Here is a 24,498-nt window from a genome sequence, read left to right on the forward strand (position 1 = left end):
TACACACTCTCACTAGCCTAAGCTAATCAAAGATCCAAATAATAATGGACATTTATTATTTTTCACTTTAAGGCTAGTAATGTGCTAACTTTAAGAACAAAAAGGGATTGAAATAGGCTCAAAGTTGCTTAACAAAGGGAGATAAAATGGTAGGCTATTTGGGACAAGTGAGCTTAATGAAAAGATGACCTCAATAATATAATACATCAAACAATGGACATAAAAAATCAAACAAATCAAAGATTGCAATCTTAAAAAGAGAATAACACACAAGAATAAAGATAGTGGTTATATAATGTAACCACACAATGAGGCTCAAAAACTCACAAGGTTGTATGTTCTTAGCTCAAAAACATGTTTCACAATACATTTTAAGCAAGTTTCAATCAAAAGTTTCAACTCAAATCAATTAGGATGATAATGCCCTATCAAGAATGTTTTTCTTGGAAAATTTCATTAAATTAACTAAGCTTATTATATGTATGCAAAGAAATGCAATAACTAAGAAATATGCAATCAAAGCCCTAAAATATATACAAGCTAAGAAAAATAAAATGTGCATGTGTTTAGGATTAGAGTATGTCACCCAAGATGGTTGATCGGTGACGACCTCCCCACACTTAAGGATTTGCACCGTCTGCGGTGCAACTAAAGGTGAGCAACGGGGGGTATAGTGACTTTGGATTGCCACCTTCAGTTGGTGGATCAATCGGTTGCTGCATACTCTTCCTCCCACTTCCTTTGTTGCTTATGGTGACTCATCTATGAAAAATAGAAGATAACATAATAAGATGAGTTAATGCAAAGGCAAGGAAGCAAAGAGTGTTAGAATGAGGTAATATGCACTAGAATGAGTGAGTGAATAAGTTTGTGACATGAAGAAAAATAAGTGTGTGAATTATAAGTTGTCATTTTGATTTGATAAAATTGTCATGTCGGTATAGAATTTCACACAAAATGAATGAATTCTCGTTGCAAGCATAGTGCTACACCAACAAACAATCCTCCCAATAAAAAATTTATGATTTTGTCACAAGTACAAATCCCAAATAAGAATTAACCGAAGTATTTAGACTCCGGGTCGTCTCACGAGGATAGCAATGAAGTGGTCAATTATTGGCTATGATACTGCAAGGGCTATTTGATTTTACTGCTATGGCTTTAGCCCTTGTACTTAAATATGTTTTCTTGGAAGTTGACTTGTTTTGACCAAGTGGATGCATTCATGTAGATAGATTGCATATAGATAGATCGTATTTAGTTAGTTTGCATTAAATAAATGTTGATACCCCTTTGCTTATTTCTTGATTTTAGCATGAGGACATGCTTAGTTTAAGTGTGGGGAGATTTGATAAACCCCAATTTTGTGGTTTATCTTGTGCTTAATTTGGGGGATTTTATCAAATCTCCCCACACTTAAACTAAGTATGTCCTCATGCTAAAATCAAGAAATAAGCAAAGGGGTATCAACATTTATTCAATGCAAACTAACTAAATGCAATCTATCTATATACAATCTATCTACATGAATGCATCCACTTGGTCAAAACAAGTCAACTTCTAAGAAAACATATTTAAGTACAAGGGCTAAAGCCATAGCAGTCAAATCAAACCCACAATTGAATTGAATTATTAAAAAGATTTTACAAACTTACAAGAAAAGAGATGATCATGGGTGGAAACATGTAATTGAGCAATCGAACCCTCACCAGATGTGTATCCGCTCTTGTCGCTCAAGTGTATGGGGTTGATTCACTCAATTCTCCCCTAATCATGCTTTCCAAGATTTGTTTTTCATCTAACAATCAACAATTAATTCATTCATGCATACACATATCATGAGGGCTTTCCCATAGGTTGTAATGGGGATAGGGTCAAGGTAGGATGTATATGGTCAAGTGAGCTAGAGATTTGAATCTTTGATCAACTTAAACTTCCCACCTAACCTATGACAACCTATACAATTCTAAACAAACCTAGCTATCCATTCTTCACTTTTTCACACACTCATGCATTCCCTTTTGATCACCATACATATGCATTGATTATTATTGAACTTCACTTTGGGCATTTTGTCCCCTTTTTATTGCTTTTCTTTTTCTTTCTTTTCTATATATTTTCTTTTTCTTTTTATATATATATATATTTTTTTTCTTTTTGTTTTTATCATTTTTTTTCTTTTCAAACAAAAATATATACAAGATTATCAATGCATATGGTTTCACATTTAATTAACACATGAGTGTGTACCCAATTTCCAAATTTTCAACATAAACATCAACACACTTTTATCTTTACCCAATGTTCCCAATTCTCCCAAATCAAATGATGAACACTCTCACTAGCTTAAGCTAATCAAAGATCCAAATAAGGGATATTTATTAATTTTCACTTAGGCTTGTAATGTGCTAACATTAAGAACAAATGGGTTAAGCATAGGCTCAAATTGGCTAACAATGGAAGATAAAAAGGTAGGCTATTTGGGTAAGTGAGCTATTTAAACAATGGCCTCAATCATATAAATGCATGTATACACAGAATAATAGACATATAGAATTAAACAAATCAAAGATTACAATCATAGAAAGAGGATGATGCACACAAGAATGAAAATAAGTGGCTATATGATGTAGCCACACAATTAGGCTCAAATCTCACATGCTTATGTTCTTAGCTAAAAAACATGATCCACAATTGTATAATTCAAGCAAGTTCTAAAAAAAAATTTTTTGTTCAATCAATTGGGTGCCCTATAGATAAAATCCTTGGAAAATATCATGATTTTGACTAAGCTTAATATATACATATGCAATGCAACCAAAAATCCTAAAAGACCTAAAAATAAAATGCAAAAGTGTTGGGATTAGAAACTTATCACCCAAAAATGCCAAACGGTCGGACAACCTCCCCACACTTAAAAGTTTACACCGTCCTCGGTGCACTCAAAGATGAGCAAGGGGGTACGGCGACTCTCCGAGTTGCCACCTTCATCTGGTAGGTCAACCGGTTGCTGTGTGTTCTTCCTCCCGCTTCCATTTTTGCTTATGGTGCGTCAGTCATGAAAAACAAAATAAACACCGTAAGATGAGAAAATACAAAAGCAAGGAAGCGTGCATTGTTGGAATGAGGTAAATTACTAGAATTGAGTGAGTGAATTGGTGTGACATTGATGAAATATAGGTGCATGGGTTCTAAGTTACGTGCGGTTTAGAATACACATACATTAGCATAAAAAGTTATGTCACAAGTACATAAAAGAAAAACATGCACTTCACTCATTCTAGTGTGCTTGAGATACTTTAAAAAGACTTGTAGGTTAGGGCAACCAAACAAGTAGTGAAGAAGCATAAAAGCATTCAAGCGAAAATCAAGCAATTGTGAAATTGGATAATGCATGTGCGTTGATTGATGTGGAAGTAAACTTGATGAACAAAATGGTATAGAGAGCTCACACATCAAACAATGTCACATATTGAAGTTGTTGCAACACCTAAGTGACATAGAGGTGAAACACATGGATGCTATGGAACTTAGAAAAAAGGATATAGAAGTCAAAAATCATTTCACATAGCAAGCATGGTCCACAAAGCTTGAAAAGCTCAAAAATACGTCACTAGGTAAGCTTTCGATCTAATTTCACAATTCTACAATCTTAATGCATGAAATAAGAGATGTGAATAAGGGTAAACCATAAACAAGCATCACCTAAACAAATGCAATGATAATATACAATTGCCTAACAATAGATGATGAATGCATGGTGGCCAAAACATGCAATTCAAAAGAGTTAAGAAGCTTAAAGGCAATGTAACATTCACTTGCTGCTCACAAATGTTAAACATGAAAACTCAAAACCAAGTGACAAAATATAGCCTCAACAATTAAGTCCAACAATAAAAATAAAAAAGAATTATGCTAAAATAGCATCAGTTAATACTAAGCAGCAATAAACGGCAAACAAAATTAATAATCCAATACTTATAACGAAAAATAAAAAATGAAATGAAAGATTAAACTAATTAAACAAGTAACTAGCTAACTAAAAGAAATGGTTATGGATGGTGTTTGGTAGTATTGGATGATGATTGAAAGGTGGAAAGAGAAGAGAAGAAGGAAAGAAATGGAAAGAAGAGAAGAAAAGAAGGTGGGTGAAACAGGGCAATCCACGCATGCGGGTCATGTGCGCGTAACTGTGGATTGATGAAATGGAAGCGACGCGTACGCGCGGCTGATCCGTACGTGTGCATGACAAAGCAGAGAGTCGACACGGACGCGCAAGGTACGCGTGCGCGTGCCTCGGGCACAAAGTTGGCACAATTCAGGCACAACTCTCGGGAAAATGGCTGGAAATTGGGAAAATTCAATCCACGCGTATGCGTGCATGACGCGTGCGTGTGGATGGCCAAAAATACTTGGGCACGCGTACGCGTGGAATGCGCGTGTGCGTGGATGATGCTCTGTTTTTCAAAATTTTTCTATGTTTTTGCACCAAATCAAGCATTCCAAACCTCCAAACAGCTACCGAAACACCACAAAACCTTATTTAACCTACTAGACTCCCAATTAAACTCAACTAATTAAACAAAACATGAAATTAAACCTATTTTACTAATATGTACAAAAGAGAAAAAGGAAAGATTTTACCATGGTGGGTTGTCTCCCACCTAGCACTTTTGTTTATTGTCCTTAAGTTGGACTTATGGGGAGCTCTTCATCAAGGTGGCTTGTGCTTGAATCCATCTTTGAACATCCACCAATGCTTGGACTTCCATTGTGCTTCATCATTCAAATTTAATAACACCAAGATTTGATGGAGTTCTTCACAAACCATAGGCTCCCAAAGTTGATCTTTCTTGTGCGATCTTGGATCCTACACTTTGTTTTCACACCCGTCCTTGAGTTGATCATGGTGATTTTTTCCGGGTGGTAAGAGATATGAATTCTCATGGAAGCACCAAACTATCCTCCTAGACCCATCCAATTGAGCACTAGTCCAACCTTTGCTCCTTGAAGCTTCAACCATAATGAGCCTAGACTTACAACACCAACCACCAAACATCCTCCTTTTACGCTTAATTCCGCAAAGCACCCTAAGTTGGCCATCCGTCTCAAGCAAACCATATTCAAGTTGGATAATAAAGCTAAGGGTTAAAAGTTTTACCCACTCAAATGAAGGATTAGATGACAACCTAGGTGGAGGAGTTCCCAACGGTCTTGACAAAACACGCTTCACTCCCGTCCATCCTTTTTGGAAGGCTTCCACCACTTAGCAAGATACTTCATGCTCTACCTCTTGCCAAGCTTCCTCAAGTTCACATTCTTCTTTACCAATGTCCTCAAGCTCTTCCCCATCACTCAAATTATAAATAGGAGGTTGAGTAAAATCTACCTCATCATCAATTCCAAGTATAGTGGGGAAGGATTCCTCAAATTCAAAAGGATCATATGTTGATGCGGAGTCATCATAAATAGTAGGGCCTATTTATTGGAACACTTCTTCCAATTCTTCAATCACATTGTTCCTTGGAGATTGTGCACTCTCCTCCTTAATATCAACTTCGAACTCCATAGAAGAGGGCTCCTCAATTTGTGATTCTTCTATATACTCAACATATCCTAAGGCTCCAACCACTACTTCCTCTTGTTCAATAATCTCTACCTCCTCCTTTTGTTCCATTTCTTGCTTTAACTCATCTTTTTCACCTTGGAGCTTCAAGTTCACTCCCTCATTAACCTCCTTAGTTGCTTCTCCATATTTAACAATGGGAGTGCCTTGATCGCATAGGCTTAGGCGGGATGAGACTATGTTGCCAATGGCTTCTACCATGATAGCCATTTTCGCTCTTAACTCCTCAAACTTCTTTTCATCCTCCTCGTGTCGCCTTAAGATATGAGATTCAAGATCTTTCAATTCCAACATGGGGGCTTCATCGAAAGGTGATGGTGGAAGAGAGGGTTCATTGTTTGAGGGAAGGTTGTTGTAATTGGATGGTAGTTCATATTGGTGAAATTCTTGAGGTGGTGTGTGTGGACTTTGTGGTTCTTGGGAGTATTAGTATTGGAATGGTGGTGGCTCTAGGTATGGTTGATATAGTTGTTGGTATAGTGGGTATGGGTTAGGATCATATGGAGGTGAATGGTAGTATGAGGCTTGTGAGTACGGTGGAGAGCTATATTGAGGAGGGGGTTCATATGTATGTGATGGTTGTGGTTGACAATCACAATAAGGGTCATCACACACATTAGATTGGTATGCATAAGGATTAGGATTATACCCATAAGAATCCGAAGAGTAGTCACGTTGGGGTGGCGCTTGGACGGATCGGGTGGCAATAAATGCCCTTTGGTTGTCGCGCATCTCCGTGAGGATAGTAGTCATGTCCCCAATCGCTCTTCCCAAACTTTAATCTCCAATTCTTTGATGCATGTTATCATTGTAAATTCCATCTCCTACAACATAGTTTGAACCAAACTCAGAGGCAAAGTGATGAGAATTCATGGTGATAAGAGAAAATAAAAACAAAAGCTAACAAGAAACAAGAAAACTAAATCCTAAAACTAGCAAAAACTAACAAACAAACCCAAAAATGAAGCTATTCACAATATATACAATAGCCAATAACATAGGACCATTGCAATTCCCCGGCAACGGCGCCATTAATTTGACAGCAAGGATTATTGTCGGTAAAGAATTTCACAAAATATTTACGTTGCAAGTATAGCTCCAAACCAACAAAACAATTCTCACATCAAATTAAATTTTGGTTGTCACAAGGAACAAACCCCAAATAATAAATAACCGAAGTATTTAGACTCCGGGTCGTCTCACGAGGAATTGCAATGAAGTGTATGCTTATTGGCTATGAAGGAATAAGGGGGTTTAATTTATAAGGGGCGGAAAACAAATGGCAAGAAAAGTAAATCAAGCAAGTATTTAAAGAAGACAAGTAAATAAGGGAAAGCAAGTAATAAAGAGAGAGACATTCATGGCAAGGATTGAGAATATAGGCTTTCTATCCTAGTCATATAATGATTAATTCATCTTATTTAGTCAACTCCAACAAATGAAAGAAGGTATCATGTCATCTTCACATAGGGAGAATGTCAAACAAGACTAATCAATCATATCACAATAATAAACAAGAATCTATCTCATTACATCATCTTCGAAGATAGAAGAAGGTATCATATTATCTTCACACTCGAAGAAAGTCTAACAAGACTAGCTAATCTCAATCCAAAGGTCCTAATCAACCCACTAAGTGAATTAGCAAGAGATTAGAGTTAATGGAAACAATATTAGCTAACAACTCTAGATCACCAACATGGGTTGGGTTTTCATGACTCAAGGTTGCCTAATTACTCTTTCCAAGCCAAGAATGCTCAAGATCTACTCTAAAGCCCAACCAAGCATTTTGTCAAACACTTGGTGGGTGTAAAAAGAAAGCATAATAAATGTGCAAGAATAATAAATCTAACTACCAATAGCAAGGAGAGTAAATTCACAACTAAATTCATCAATAAAAAGAAACATCAACATCAAATTGCATTAAATGTAAACCAAATCCAACATGAGTATTCATAAACATGAAAGAAGCATAAAAGTAAAATTAACACTACAAACCATGAGAATGAAATAGTAGAAGCAAGAAATCATAAAGGAAACAAGATGAAAACATGAAATTGGACTTAGATCTAAGAGAAATTAACCCTAGGGACCTTAATTCTAGAGAGAAGAGGGAGCTTCTCTCTCTAGAAACTAACCTACATGATGGTATACTACAAACAATTGCTCCCCCTTGCCCAAGCTTGAATTCTGCATGAAATAGCATTAGAAATGAGTTGGATTGGGCCCAAAATGCTCTACAAATCGCTGGCCACGAGTTGCTTTTAGTAAATCACGTGCACCAATCGGTGCGCACGCGTACAGTACGCGTGCGCATTCTTAGACGTCAGGCAACTATGAAAAATTTTATATCATTTTGAATCCCCAGATGTTAGCTTTCCAACGCAACTGAAACCATCTCATTTGGACTTCTGTAGCTTAAGTTATGGTCGATTGAGTGCAAAGAGGTCAGGCTTGACAGCTTTGCAGTTCCTTCATTTCTTCATGAGTGCTCCCACTTTGCATGCTTTTCTCCTCACTTCTTCCATCCAATACTTGCCTTATAAACCTGAAATCACTCAACAAACACATCAAGGTATCGAATGGAATTAAAGTGAATTAAAATCACTAATTTAAGGGCCTAAAAAGCATGTTTTTACACTTAGGCACAATTCAAGGGAGAATTACAAAATCATGCTATTTTATTGAATAAATGTGGGAAAATGTGATAAAATTTCTCAAATTAAGTACAAGATAAACCACAAAATTAGGGTTTATCATGCACGATTTAGACAAAATAAGCATAAATAAGCATGCACTTCACTCGTTCTAGTGTGCTTGAAATATTTTAAAGAAAGCTTGTATGTTAAGATAAACAAACAAGTAATCAAAAAGCATAAAAGTATTCAAGCAAGAATCAAGAAATTGTGAATTGGATGATGAAGCAACACCTAATTGACATGAAGTGAAAAACATGGCAAGCATAGTCCACAAAGCTTAAAAAGCTCAAAAAGTGTCATTAGGCAAGCTTATGATCCAATTCCACAATTCTCAATGTTAATGCATCAAATAGGTGACTTAAAGAAAAATCAATCATAACAAGCATCACCCAACAAAAAATGCATCAACTAAGAACAAATTGCCTATCTATAGATAATGAAATCCAATTACATGGTGGCCAAAACATGTAATTTAGAAATCCAAAAGAGATTCTCAAAGGCAATATTATGAGTACTTGGTATGTGCAAAATTAAACATGAAGAACTCCACACCAAGCAACAATTTACAACCTCAGTAAATGGTAACAACAATAATAATTCAGCAGCAATATCTCAACATAATCAACAAATCAACTCAATCATCCAACACTTAGCATCAAAATATAGAATTAAACTAACTAACTACCTAACTAACTAACTACCTAACTAACTAACTAACTAAAGATGAGTGTCGTGGGTGGTGAAATATAGCGGTGAGTGGTGGTTGAAGGAGGAAAAGAAGAGAGGAGAAGAGAAAAGAAGACAAGAAGTAGAGAGAAGAGAAGAAAAGAAGTGTAGTAGTGAGAAAACAAGGGCGTGCGTACGTACAGGTATGTGTGCGTACGCCAAGGTTCTGAAAATCGGTTCGAACCGGCGGGTCGAACTGGTTGAACCGTAAACTGTTGCCAAACACGGTTCGGTCAGAAGCTAAAATCGTAAAATTTAAAAACCGATATTGAACCGCTGAACTGGCCGAGAACCGGTCAGTCGAACCGAACCGTAAACCAGCCAGTTTTTGAAATGGGTCAAAAATCAAAATTTTCAAAAACGGTGCGTTGAAGCTTGGTTGTGATTTTTGAAACCTAATATGCCTAACACACAGTAACACCCCTCTTGGCCTCTCCTCTCCAGCACACAGAAGCAGAACGCGAAGCAGCACACAGTAACACCCTAGCCCTAGGTTCCTTGCTACCGCCGTCCCCAGGTTCTCGGTGCCTCCACTTCTTACTCTTCCCTCTGTCCGGAACCCAGGTAGCTCAGCTTGTCATCCCCATCTTCTCTGGCTTCTCTGTTCGTGGCTTGGAGCAGCTCGCCGTTGGGTCGCCGCTTGCTGTCGCCTCGCCTATCGCCGTCGTCTCACCGGTTGCCATCCGTGTCTTCGTCGAAGGTTAGTGATGGCTCTATTTAATTTTGCTTCTAGTTACTGATGGCTCTGTTAGTCTGTTTAATTTTGCTTCGCATCCGCTCTTTCTTTTTAATTTTTCCATGGTTAGTGGTTACTAATGAGTGATGCGTGATGGGCTGTTTAATTTTGCTTCTGGTTACTGATGGGTCTATTTAATTTTGCTTCGCATCCGCTTCTTCCTTTTGATTTTGCTCTGTTTACTAATGAGTGATGGCTCTGTTTAATTTCTGAATGCTTGGTTCTTCTTGTTCTTTTTAATTTCTGGAATTTTTGTTCAAATTTTTGTGTAATGTTTTATAATGTTTGTTGCTGTGTTGTAATTGCTAGTTGCTGGGTGTAGGTTTAGTGTCATCACTGTTTTGAAATGTTTATGTACTAATGTTTGTTGCTATTTTGTCATTGCTGGTTGCTGGTTGCTAGATGGAGGTTTAGTGTAATTATTGGTTAATGTTTGTTGCTGAATGCTGATTGTTGAGTTTAGATATGGTCTTGTTGCTGAATGCTGTTTGTTCTGAATGGTAAATATTTGTTACGGAATACTGATGCTGTTTTTAATTTCGTGAATGATTTATTAATTTCATTGTTCTTAATTTCTGTTCTTATTAAAAAATTTGCAATTGGTGATCTTTTGATTTATTATATGCTTCATGTTTTTAATTTCACTCTGCTTCTAGGCTTTGAAATCAGTTTATAATAACTGTGATACAATTCTTTAGTTGGATAACTGATATAATTATTGAGTTCAAGAGACTAGTTTTTCTATTTTCGTTATTAGTAAGACATGGATAATTTAGAACTTTCTATTTCTTTCCCTTACTTCTGAAGTTCATTATTTCAGAAGGTTCAGTGTTGGCTTCAACTTTCAAATGGGAATTGGGAGCTGGTGAAGATAATAACATGTTTGGAACTGAGTCTATTGTTTCACTGCCTGATGGAAACGTAAGATATGATCTAGAATTACAACAGTACACAGTGATGTTTGTTACATCTATAGCTGGACTCAGTGAAACAACTGGAAAATGTTCTTTTTATTTAACCTTGTTAACAGTATCTTGTACAATTCAGACAAAAGTAGGGCCTATTTTGGTTGTCATAAATCCCTTCAAGAAAGTTTCTCTATAGAATTAAAAGGGCCTGTTTTGTTTTACTTTTTTACTACATTAAGACAATATTCTCTATCTTTAACTTGTGCACTATAATTCAATCCAGTTATTTTTAATGGAAATATAATTATGTTAATTGTGAACAAATTTGCTGTATGTTTTTGTGTATTTTAATGATTAATTACATCTAGTTGGTGATATTTTATGTATGGTTTTAAATTTAAAAAATATTTTATGATGTTTATTTATAATTTATCTATTATTTTATTAAAGAACGGTTTTTTCGGTTGAACCATGATTAGACCGGTTGGACCAGTAAACCAGTGAACCAGTAACTAAAACGCTCTGATGACTGGTCTGATTTTCAGAACCTTGGGGTAGACCCTATTTGCGGCTTTCCATCAGTAGTTCTTCTCCGCCGCTTCGATCACCGCTTCGCCGCTACCTTCCACCATGGGAAAGACGAGGGAAAAGTTAATATCTTCCCTTCCTTCCCTGTTTTCCTAGTTTCCAAAGTTTAAAATCTACTTTGCGACTTGAGCTGGAGTTTGCAGTTATTTATGTTCTTCTCTCGCTTTTGCAGGAAGGAATCGAAGTCCAATCGCAAGTTAGATAAAAAAGTTCAATTTTACTCTAGTAAGTTTCGAATCAATTTTTCTGTTTCTTTCAAATATTGAATTATTACATACTAAAACTGTCCATATATTTTAACTGCATCCAATCCTTGGTGTTACTGCAGAGGTGAAAGATGCTGTGGCCAGCTTGAGTGCTCAAAAGTCTATTACTAAGGTAATAATCTTATTTCAAACGGTATTATTCTTAAGATGGATTATGGAAATACTTCATTGTGCTTGTAATAGGTTTGTTGGCTAGTTAGATGTACTTTGCACTGTTATTTTGTTAATAGACACTAAAGATTTTTAGGGTTCTTTGTTGTGTATTGCTTTTGTTATTGTTTTAGGGATCTTGGCGTACGCACACTAAGTGGAAAAGGGGAGGTGTGCACTCGCACAGGGTGTGCGAGTGCCCCAAACAGAGAGAGGATCAAGACGTGTGCGTGCGCATAAGCTTGTGCGCACGCACAGAACACACTCTTTTTTTAACATAAAGTGTCAAAATTTCCAGCTATCTCGCCGTCTGTGCGTGCGCACACAGGTCCATGCGCACGCACAAGGCGCAAAAAGAGAGGGATGCGGATGCACAAGGTGTGCTAACGCTCCCAGCAGAAGGTGCATAAGCTGGTGTGCGCATGCACAGCTGGGTGCGCGCACACAGAACGCGAAAATTGGGGTTGTGTGTGACGCACATGCTCTGTTTTTCTCAAAAATTTTTAGTGCTCTAAGGCACCAAACTTGAAATCCAAAATAGCTTTTCAACCCCAAAACATATTATTCATAAAAAACACATAATCTAAACTAAAATCTAAGCAAATTAAGTTTCATATTAAACTAAGATAAGCTATCTACAAGAAATAAAATGCAACAAATTGAAACTACGTACAAAGAGAGGGTTAGAAAGGTGTTACCATGGTGGGGTGTCTTCCACCTAGCACTTCTATTTAGAATCCTTAAGTTGGACTTTATTGAGAAGCTCTAACAATGCTAGAGTCTCCAAACTCTCCATTGATTGCACCAAGCTTTGGTGGAGTGTCCAACAAGCCATGAGCTCCCAACAAGAACAACAAAAGCAAACAAGAAAAACATATTCACAATAGTAAAAAAAAGCAAGATAATCACATACTAGCAAAGAAGAAACAAGCTATTTACATATTAACATATTTACAATAGCCAATAACTACACCATTGCAACTCCCCGACAACGGCACCAAATTTGACAATGAAAATTTATTGTATGGTTTGGAATCGATAAAAATACAAGCATCAATTCGTTGGTAGCATAGTCCAAACCAACAATGAATTCTCAAGATCAAATATTAAATCCAATATAAAATAACCGAGAGTATTTAGACTCCCGGGTCGTCTTCTCTAGGAATGTAAATGGCAACTCTTGGCAAAGATTGGGGAATTTAGGATTCCTACCCTAGTTATGGACCACAAACATGGCAATTGTGTGGAATCAATCCAAACTAATCAATCCTCCTTGAGAATTAGTCAAAAGAGCATAATTGATCTCAATCCATAAGTCCTAGTCAACTCACTAATTACTTAGTAAAAGACTAGTGTCAATAGAAACCAAACCAATTAACTATTCTCACACAATGCAGAATGGACATCCACAACTCAATTCCACCCAAACACCCAATTTCTCAACCAAGAATATGAAAACTAAACATGCAAGAAATTAACATCAAAGCAATAAAAGTCAAAGCAATTAAATGCAAGGAAAAAAAACTTCAAATGCAAGAAAACGTCTTGGCAAGTAATTGAGAGCTAAGGTTACCTATCCTAGCCATTGACCATAAACACATGATGATTATGAAGAGTTAATCCTACTTAGTCAACCTTACATCGAAGATAAGTCAAATAGGCAGAGTTAATTTCAATCCCTAAGTCTTATGTCAACAGTAAGGGGGTCACATAGTGTCAAGGGAGACCAAATCAACTAACTACTCTAATGTATCAACCAAGAATGGATATCAATGACTCAAGGATCACCAAAGTCATCAATTCCAAGCTAAGATGTAGAAAAACTAAGTGAAAACTAAGCCAAGCATTTTATCAAACACTTGGTGTGCATGAAAATAAAGCATGATAAAATGACAAGAAATAATAAATGCTACAACTACCACAAAAGGAAAGTAAAGATAGCAACTCAATAAAGCAATAAATGACATGAAAACATAAATTGCATTAATTGAAATTAAAATTAACAAAGAGTGTTCATAACATGAAAATGACAAAATAAAGGAAATAACAAAAGAGATGAAGAAGATAAAGGTGCAATAACAATAAATGACAAGGAAAAGTAAATAAAAACAAGAATTAAAAGTATAAATTACAAGAAATTAAACTAAAGAACCCTAATTCTAGAGAGAGGGGGAGCTTCTCTCTCTAGAAACTAAGAGAAAATATCATAAAAGCTAAACCTAATTGCCCCCCCTTGTTTCCACTTGAATTGGGGTTGAAATAACTTTAGAAATGAGTTGGATTGGGTTTTGGGGGCCCAGAAATCACTACCAGCGAGTTGCAATTAATGAGGTCACGTAACAGGACCTGTGCGTACGCACAGGTGTGTGTGTACGCACACAAGCTTAATCCCAACTTGTGCGTATGCACAAATTGTGTGCGTATGCACACTTAAACTTATGTTCACAATAGTAAATTATATATCAATTTGAAGCCCCAGACCTTAGCTTTCCAATGCCGCTGAAATCGCCTCATTTGGACCTTTGTAGCTGAAGTTATGACTAATTTAGTACAGAGAGGTCAGGACTGGCAGCTTTCCAAATCCTTCATTTCTTGAATTCTCCCATTTTGCATGCTTTCCTTCCACTTCTTAAATCCATAATTGCCTTGTAAGCCTGAAATTACTCAACAAACACATCAAGGCATCAAATAGAATTAAAGTGAATAAAATTTAGCAATTATAAAGATTAAAAAGCATGTTTTCACTTTCAAGCACAATTTAGGGAGAAATTATGAAACTATGCTATTTCAACGGATAAGTGCAAGAAAAGTTGATGAAATCCACCCAAATAGAGCAAATAAATACCATAAAACATGGATTCATCAAGGTCAAGCCTTCTCAGTTGGATAGGCTTGCCTTGAGCGTCCCTCTTCCACTGATCTCCTTTCACACAAATGTCTAAAAGGACTTGGTCTAGCCTCTGGTCAAAATTTACTCTCCAAGTGTAAGGATGTGGGTCTCTTTGCATCAGTGGCAAATATAGCGCCAACCTTACACTTTCCGGGCTGAAATCCAAGAGACGCACTCAGACTATGGTATGCCAATTTTTGGGACTTGGGTTCACGCTTGTATCATGATTTTTCGTGATCCATGTATTGGCATAGAACTCTTGTACCATCAAGATACCAACTTCTGGGATAGGATTGGTTAGGATTTCCAAACCTCTCCTCCAAATTTCTCTTCGCATCTGCGGGTACTCATTCTTTTTTAGCCTAAAGGGGACTTCAAGAATCATCCTTTTCTTTGCCACTACTTCATAGAAGTGGTCTTGATGAGCTTTGGTGATGAATCTCTCCATCTCCCAAGATTCGAAGATGGAAGCAACTGCTTTTTCATTCCTCTTTCTAGAGGATTCTCCGATTTTGGGTGCCATAAGTGTGAATGAAAAGCAAAAAGCAAGGCTTTTCCAACACCAAACTTAAAAGCTTTCCTCGTCCTCGAGAAAAATATGAAGAAAAGAGTAGAAGAAGAAGAGAATTGGTAGAGAAAGGAGGAGAGGAGGATTTGGCCAAGTGGGCTTTAGAGTATGAATGGTGTGTGTATGAAGGGTAGGAAGAAGTGGTATTTATAGGAGTGGAATAGGGTAGGGTTTGAATGAATGGGTAGGACTTGGGTGAGAAATTTAAATTTGAAGTGGGTGGGGGTTGGTGGGAGTTATGATGGTTTTGGGAAGTGATATAGATGTGATTGGGTTAGGATTTATAGGGAAGAGTATGTGGGGAAGAGTGAAAATAAGAGAGAGAAAAAGGTAGGTTATGTGGAGATTCTGTGGGACCCACTAGTCCTGAGGGGCTAGGGAATTTGAGTTAACTGCCCCCTTGTGGACGTAGAACGCCCAGCTCTTGCTCTTGGCTAGTGTTCAATGCCAGCTATGTGCCTCTCATTGGGCGTTGAACGCCCTTGAGGGACCTCCTTCCTGGCATTCAACGCCAGTTCTGTGCCTCTGTTGGGGCATTGAACGCCCAAGTTCTGCCCCCTGACTGGCATTCAACGCCAGCTTCAGGCTCCCTGGCTAACGTTCAACGCCAGCAATGTGCTCCCTTGCTGGCGTTCAACGCAACAAGGTCTCTGCTCCAGGGTGTTCTATTTTCAGCTCTGACTGTTTTTGTTTCTGCTCTAACTACTTCGCATGTTCACAAACTTAAACAAATATGAAAATTAAACTGAAATAACTTTAAATAAACTTAAAGAAAAACAAGAAAACATTAATTATTGATTGGTTGTCTCCCAACAAGCGCTTCTTCAACGTTACTAGTTTGACGGTTAGCTCCTTATGGAGATGGATAGGGGCTCAAAATTTTGCCCCATTACAGTGAACTTCTTGTCTGTGCTCTCATGGATAAGTTCCACATGTTCCAGAGATAGGATCCTGTTCATAGTGTGTGGAATGAATGGATTGTCAGTGAAGATAACTCTCATGCCAGGTGAGAGGCCTTCAGTGGGGAATTTTTTATCCCTCCAGCCTTTAGGTACTTCTTCTTAGTACCTTTGTTCTCAGTGCTTGATAATGGCTGCCCAACACCAAACTTAGAATGGTGTTTGAGGGATCTGTATAACTTTGCACTGAGAGAGAGGGTTGGAACACTAAGTGTTACACAAATGTGTCTCGGTTGTCAGAGGGAGAGTTAGTGTTGGGCATCTTGAACAAGATGTGGTCCTCCCATAACTGTAGAATTAGCTCCCCCTTTGTTACATCAATGATGGCATTGGCAGTGGCTAGGAAGGATCTTCCAAGAATGACGGATTCATCTTCTTCCTCCCTAGTATCCAAGATTATGAAAACTGCAGGGATGTAAAGGTTCTCAACCTTAATTAAGACATCCTCTACATGACCATAAGCCTTTTTCATTGACCTGTCTGCCATCTCTAGTGATATTCTTGCAGTTTGTTGGTGCGGAATTTATAACCCACAAACTAACCGACAAGTGCACCGGGTCGTACCAAGTAGTACCTCAAGTGAATGAGGGTTGATCCCACGAGGATTGATGGATTAAGCAATAATGGTTAAGTGATTTACTTAGTTAGACAAATAAAAAATAGTGTTTGAGAGTTTAAAGAGCATTAAACAGTAAACTCAGAATATCAGAAGACAGGCAATAAATAAGTTGGGAATAATATATGGAAAAACAGTTAAGGTTTCAGAGTTATCTATTTTCCGGATTGACTTTTCTTAATAACTATTTTAATCATGCAAGATTTAATTCATGGCAAACCATATGTGACTAAACCTTAATTCCTTAGACCTTTTTAGTCTCCTCTAACTCTCATCAACCGCCAATTCCTTGGTCAATTTATTCCAATTAGAGGGTGAAGTTTAATTCTGGTTATTATGCCACAAAAATCCTAATTATCCAAATATAAGAGGATTATATGTCACGTATCCCGTTAAATCCAGATAATTAGAAATTTAGGAGAATATGTTTTCAAGCTGTTGTTCAAGTAAAGAGCTTTTCCAAGTTATACAAGAACTCAACTAGAAAGAGGGTCATATTTCCGTTCCACACAATTTCATAAAATAAAGAACAAAAACAGTTCTTGAATTAAATGAATCAAAACATGAATTAAAATACAAAAACAATAGAATCAATCCATACAATAGACAGAGCTCCTAACCTTAACAGTGGAGGTTTAGGTGCTCATGGAAAAGAGTGAAAACTAGGATTCTGGTAAACTGTAAATTGGACTGAGGTGGAATCCTCCAGAAGAGAAGTTTCTTTTATCTTTTATATCTATTCCTAATTAATTTTAAATTATAATTTTTAAAACTAAATAATATCTTTTCCTATTTTAAAATAAAAAAATAAAGTTTAAATCCGAATTAATTAAAGCAATCCGCGCGTCTTCAATTGATGAATGAGGACCACTTGCTTCATAGGAAGGCACGCCTAACTTGGCACGGAGCTGCGCCTTACTTGAGTATATCATGCGCCTAACTTGAAAGGAGTAACTTCTCTTACGTGTTGTTGTTGAGCATTGCGCCTAACTTGAGAAATCTCAAGTTAGGCGCAACCTTGACTGCGGTGGTGGAGAAGAAGTATCGACTATTATATATCGTTGGAAAGCTCTGGAAGTTAGATTTCCAACACCACTGAAATCACGTTTATTGGACCTTTGTAGCTCGAGATATTTAGGTTTGAGTGCAGAGAGGTCAGGATTGACAGCATCATTCGCCTTCTTCTCTTTTTCTGTGGAAACTTCATCAAATCCAGCTAAATACTACCTAAAATGAACAGAATTTCACATGACTCAAAGTAACATCCATAGTGGCTAAAAGATAATTAATTCTTGATTAAACTCAACATTTTAAATGCAAATTCACTAGGAAACGATAGGAAAGATGCTCACGCATCACACAACACCAAACTTGAATTGTTGCTTGTCCTCAAGCAACCAACTAATATAGGCTTAGGATGTGAATTTGTATGAGAATGAGAGTTCGATTAAGCTCATGTCTCTTTTTTATAGTGGGGTTTACAACTGCAATCCTGAATAGTTTTGGCATCTCACTCTCCTTTGAATCAGAAGGATGTCACTGTCATTCGAAATTAGAATCCGGATAATATTATGAATTCTCTAATCTTTTGTACTTCAATTTAATCCTTGAGCACAAAAAATTTCCTTTGATTCTATTTTTTTTGGTGCTTTGCACCTTGAGCCTAGCTGTGACTTTAAATGTTTTGTCTCAAGCTTCACTTGACACAAAAACACCACAAGCACTTAACTGGGGAACTCTCTTTAAGTTCTGATTTTTCTTTCAGTTACTCCCAGACAGTGGTGCTCAAAGCCTTTGGCATACTCTGTTAAATGCATTTGATCTCGACTCTTAGTGTTCTGTCTCAAGGATTACTTGACACAATCACACCACAAGCATATGACTAGGGAAACAACTCTTTGAGCTTTTAATCATGTCTGACCTCCCTAATCATTAATGCTCAGAGCCTTGGACCTTGCTTTTATTTTTTTTTTGCTGTTTCTTCTGCTTCAAGGATTAAACTTTCACTTATTGCAGAAAATTCATAATAGTTCTCTAAATTCCTGTTCCTTGTACATCAACATTCTTTGATTCAAATTTAAATATGCACTGTTCATGTCATGCATTCAGAGTCACAAAAAATACCACCACATTTGGATAAATGAGACTACTCTTAAAATTAAACCCAATTTCTTATGCACTACATCTTTTCTTCTTTCTTTTTGATTTCAAGCTCAGTGGGCAGTACATGAGACACCTTTCAACATTAAAGCAAATAACAGAAAATTTCAAAATAGTAAAACTAAACTAGAACCTAGGAATTTATCTAATAAAGGATCATGTAATAATAAAATAAACAGAAAACGGGAATATGACATAATAAGAACGGGAGGAAATATAGAATGAAAGGAACTCAACCACCTCAGTTATCCTAGTGGCCATCTTATTCTTCTAGTTGTGCTCCTCCGTGAAGATGATTTGCCTCCCTTTGGTGCTATTTAAAATAAACATAAAAACCAAAAAGCGAAGCGACAACACTAAACTTAAAAATTTGCTTGTCCTCAAGCAAAGAAGATGATCAAACACACACGTAAAACAAAGGAAAAATAGTAAAACTCAAAAAAAAAATTCAAATAAATAATAAAACTACTACTACGAAAAATAGACTCAGGATACGAAATTATCGGGTTGCCTCCCGACAAGCGTTTTTTTTACCGTCACTAGCTTGACGGTCAGCTCCTCTAAGGAGGAGGATCATAGGGGCTCAGCTCTTCACCCCTCACTGTGAATCTTCTCCCTGTATCCCTATAAAGTAGTTCAATATGTTCTAGGGAGAGGATTCTATTTACTGTGTAAGTAAACACTGGATTGCTAGTCAACACCACTTTCATTCTTGGGGAGAAACCTTCAGTGTGGATCTTTTTGTTTCTCCATCCTCTAGGTAATTTCTTCTTTTTGGGAACCTCCTCCTTGGTGGATGATGCATTTTCGACACCAAACTTAGGTTTGATGTCAGGAGGAATTTTATTGATTGTCACCAAAGGAGGTTTGAGCTGCAGATTCTGCTGTGCATCATCAGGGGGTTCTTGAAGGTTTGGATTAATAAGCTCAGTCTGCATGCACCTCTCTTCTTCACCTACTGAATGTATATCTTTGAAGACATGAAAGATTAGTTGCTTATTATGCACTCTGAGCACTAATTCACCCACTTCTACATCAATTAGAGCTCTCCCAGTGGCTAGGAATGGTCTTCCTAGAATTATAGAGGCATTCTCATCCTCCCCTGTGTCAAGAATCACAAAATCTGCTGGGAGGAAGAACTTACCCCCTTTGACCAAGATATTCTCCACTAATCCGTATGCAGGCTTTATAGATTTATTTGCCATCTGTAATGCTATCCTTGTGGGTTGTGCCTCTTGGATTTGTAGCTTCTTCATGACAGACAAGGGCATTAAATTGATGCTTGCTCCCAGATCACATAACACTTTCTCAAAGGTTGTGCTCCCAATGGTGCATGGAATTAGAAAGCTCCCTGGATCTGGCATCTTCTTTGGCAAGTTATTCTGAATTATGGCACTATGTTTCTTAGTCAGGACCACTGTCTCATCTCCCTTTAAAGGCTTCTTCTTTGACAACAACTCATTCATGAATTTGACATAGAGAGGCATTTTCTCCAAAACCTCAGCAAAAGGAACATTGATTTGCAACTTTCTGAAGACTTCCAAGAACTTTAAAAACTGCTTGTCCTTGGTCTCCTTTTGAAGTCTCTGAGGATATGGCATTTTAGCCTTGTACTCAGGAGCCTTTGGCAATGTAGGATAAGTGTCAAGAGAGTCTGGGAATGGGTTGTCCGCACGCTTTGGAGGGGCGTGCTCTACTTCTTCCTTCTTCTCCTCTGGAGCTTCTTTTTCAATTGGCTCTTCATTTACTTGTGCTTCTATACTTGCTACTTGTCCACTTATCAATGTGATAGCCTTGCATTCCTCTCTTGGATTCACCACTATATCACCAGGAAATGTATTTGAGGACCTCTCAGGTATTTGCTTGCTCAGTTGGCCCATTTGCACCTCAAAGTTTCTAATGGAAGCTTTGGTTTCCTGCACAAAACTTTTCATCATCTCCCAATTAGAATCTTATTGGGGTTGAAAATTTGCCTGCTGAGGTTGTTGTTGTTGATGAGACTGAAATTGGCGGTTATTATGATTGTTTAGTTGGAAACTGCCCTGAGAATCATTGTTGAAATTCTGAGATCTATGAGGTTGGTCCCTCCACCCAAAATTTGGGTGATTTCTCCATCCCTAACTGTATGTCTTAGAGTATGGATCATTATTGGGGTTTCTTGGACCACTCCCCATGTAATTTACCTGTTCAAAAGAAGATTGAGCATAATCATAATTTTCATTTTGTATAAAATTACTTGCCATGTCGTAAGGGACCTCTTGAGGTGTATTCTGGGTGTTGATAGCTGAAACTTGCATTCCACTCAACTGTTGAGTAATTAAATTCATCTGCTGACTCAAAATTTTATTCTGAGCAAGGATAGTATTAAGAGCTTCTACTACCATAACACCTTTCTTCTGAGGAGCCTCAGAATTCACAGGATTCCTGTTAGATGAGTATAAATATTGGTTACTAGCAACCAACTCAATAAGCTCCATAGTCTCCTCCAGTGTCTTCTTCTTGTGCAATGAACCACCTGCAGAATTATCTAAGCACATCTTGGACATTTCACTTAAACCTTCATAAAAGATATCTAGTTGGGTCCATTTGGAGAACATGTCCGGAGACCATTGCCTAGTCAGTAGCTTGTATCTCTCCCAAACTTCATAAAGAGTTTTATCATCCTTCTGCCTGAAGGTCTGAACCTCCACCTTAAGCTTAGTCAGCTTTTTTGGTGGGAAAAATTTAGTAAGAAACTTAGTAACAACCTTGTCCCAAGTATCCAAACTCTCATTGGGTTGGAAATCTAGCCATAGCTTTGCTCTATCCCTCAGAGCAAACGGGAAGAGCATGAGTTTGTACACCTCAGGGTTCACTCCATTTGTCTTCACAGTATCACAAATCTGCAGAAAATTAGAAATAAATTAATTTGGGTCTTCTTGGGGAAGACCATGATACTGGCAGTTTTGTTGCACCAGGGTGACTAATTGTGGCTTCAACTCAAAGTTGGTTGCAGCTATAGGAGGCACCACAATGCTTTTTCCATAAAGATCTGCAGTATGAGCAGAGTAAGAGCCAAGCACTCTCCTTTGTTGCTCATTCCCATTCGGATTAGCCATGTTGGCATTAGCAGCATTATTAGGATCCATAGTGGATTCTGCAGCCTTGTAAAGTCTTGCTTGTTGCAAACATCACCTGAAAGTCTTTTTAGGTTCAGGATCAAAATCTAAGAGAGGTTCCTTGTCTCTGTTCCTGCGCATAAACAGACAGAAGACAAGAAAGGATGGAACTCTCTACGTTAAAGTGCAAAGAATTCCCGGTGAGGTAACCTGTATAAAGAGATAAAAGTACTGAATAAAACAAACACTGAAATTCAAAAATTACTATTAAGATTGAAACTAAAAAAAATTCAAAATTATTAAGCAAATTAAATAAGAAAAATTAAAATACGACTAACTGGGAAACACCAAACTTAATTTCAGAAATAAAGAAAAATATTAGTGCTATTTATTTATCTATTATTTATTTATTTATTTATTTTTTATTTTTTTGAAATTAAAGATAAAAATAAAATAAAACTAATAAAGTACAAAAAGATAAGAATTAATTGAAAAGAAACAAAACGAAAATAAAAGAAAATAAAAATAAAAAAGAAAGATAAATAAGGAACGGACGAAAATTTGGAAAGAAAAATTAAAAAGTAAAAGGAAGTAAAAAAATAAAGCACGGGACCGGGAATGGAATGGAGGATGGGAAGAAAGCATGCAAAAGTGGAAGGAATGCAAGAAGTTGGAGAAATTGCTAAGCTGTCCAGCCTGACCTCTCTGCACTCAAACAGCTATAACTTTAGCTACAGAGGTCCAAATGACGCGGTTCCAATTGCGTTGGAAAGCTAACGTCCGGGGCTTCAATTTGATATATAATATTCTATAGTTCCTCTGACGCTAGGCGACGCGACCGCGTGATCCATGCGGCTGCGTCGCAGTGACGGAAATCAGCGCATTTGAATTCGAGACCAGCGAATTCTAGGCTGTTTCTGACCCAGTTCTTGGCCCAGAAAATACAGATTAGAGTCTATAAAGTGGAGGAATGCATCCATTCATAAGAAGGCTTTCATATTCACAATTTTAGGAGTAGATGTAGTTTTTTAGAGAGAGAGGTTCTCTCCTCTCTCTTAGGATTAGGATTCAGGATTTCTCTTAGTTTTAGAGTGACTCTCAATCCCAAGTTCAATGTTCTTCAGTTATTATTTCTCTTCTACTTTTAGATACTCTAATAATTTTATTTGTTAATTACTTATGTTGCCCATTTGATTCATAAATCTTTCATGTTAGATTGGATTGCTTTTATTAATATAATTTGAGGAATTTTCAGATTTAATTTTACTTTGCCCTGCAATTCCTTGAGAAGACGACCCGAGGTTTGAATACTCGGTTATCAATTTCAAAGGGGTTTGTTACTTGTGACAATCAAAACGTTTGTACGAAGGGATTTTTGTCGGTTTAGAGACTATATCTACAACGCGACTGTTTTTATGACATTCTTTACTGGCAAAAATCTTAACGTCAAAATGGCGCCGTTGCCGGGGAATTGCAAACGTGTGCCTAATTATTGGTTATTGTAAATATTTTTTTTGATTTTTGCTTGTTTAGTTGTTTTTATTTTTGTTTTTATTTTTTCTTTTTCATAAATTAAGAGGTTATTTGTTTTTATTTAGTTATAAATTTTTTTTTTAAATTTGTTCTTAGTGTTCATCTTGATCTTCAAGTTGTTCTTCGCGTTCATCTTGACCTTCAAGTTGTTGTTAGTTGTTTTCTTCATTTTGATCTAAAAATTTGAAATTTGGTGTCATTTTATTGTTTTTCTCTTTCCTCATTAAATTCAAAAATATTTTTAATTAATTTTTTTGAAAAAAAAAACAGAGAGCGAGCACGCGACGCGACCGCATCAGCGACGCGTCCGCGTCGCAAGGAGATGGGAGACAATATTAATATAAACAGAGAGTTTCGCAGGAGCAGCGCTGGAGGCGTGCCAATGGCACAAATCACCCCACGCGACCGCGTCGCTGACGCGACCACGTCATATGGGAATAATGGCCTCCCACGCGACCGCGTCACCCACGCGGCCGCATGACCTGAAATCGGCGTAAAAAGGGTGTATGGCAGAAAGTTGAGCTGCAATTGGGCTGGACCCGTGCTAGTAGCACAAGCCCTGCCACGCGAACGCGTCACCCACGCGTCCGCGTCATATTGGAAATAAGGCCACCCGCGCGATCGCGTCGACCACGCGATCGCGTCACCCTGGATTTTGGCAATACTGCGAGTTGAACAGAAAGTTGTGCGACCGCGAGGCTGCACTCGCGCCACTAGCACAAATCAAGTCACGCGATCGCGTGCCCCACGCGTCCGCGTCACCCAACCTTATCGCACACCACGCGACCGCGTCACCCACGCGACCCCGTCGCCAGCGTCGCACAACCTATCCAGATTGGTGCCAATTTTCTTATCTTCTCTTTTCTAATCCTAATTTCTTCCTTCTCTCTCCTTTCTCACTTTCTTTTTCTTCTTCTCATCCCTTTTCCCTCTCATTTTATTTTACTTCATTTATTTGCATATTTCATTCATTGT

The 24,498-nt window shown here is 37.5% G+C and overlaps 2 long non-coding RNA genes across 2 annotated transcripts; both read left to right on the plus strand.

Annotated features, from left to right (window-relative positions):
* On the plus strand, positions 9,193-10,707 carry LOC110267003. The gene is made up of 2 exons (XR_002354285.1): positions 9,193-9,751; positions 10,611-10,707. It is a non-coding gene; the product is annotated as an uncharacterized LOC110267003 (long non-coding RNA).
* On the plus strand, positions 11,183-11,661 carry LOC107617035. Its single transcript, XR_001614764.2, has 2 exons — positions 11,183-11,508; positions 11,612-11,661. It is a non-coding gene; the product is annotated as an uncharacterized LOC107617035 (long non-coding RNA).

This window comes from Arachis ipaensis, chromosome B09, assembly GCF_000816755.2.
Source record: "Arachis ipaensis cultivar K30076 chromosome B09, Araip1.1, whole genome shotgun sequence".
NCBI classification, from domain to species: Eukaryota; Viridiplantae; Streptophyta; class Magnoliopsida; order Fabales; family Fabaceae; genus Arachis; species Arachis ipaensis.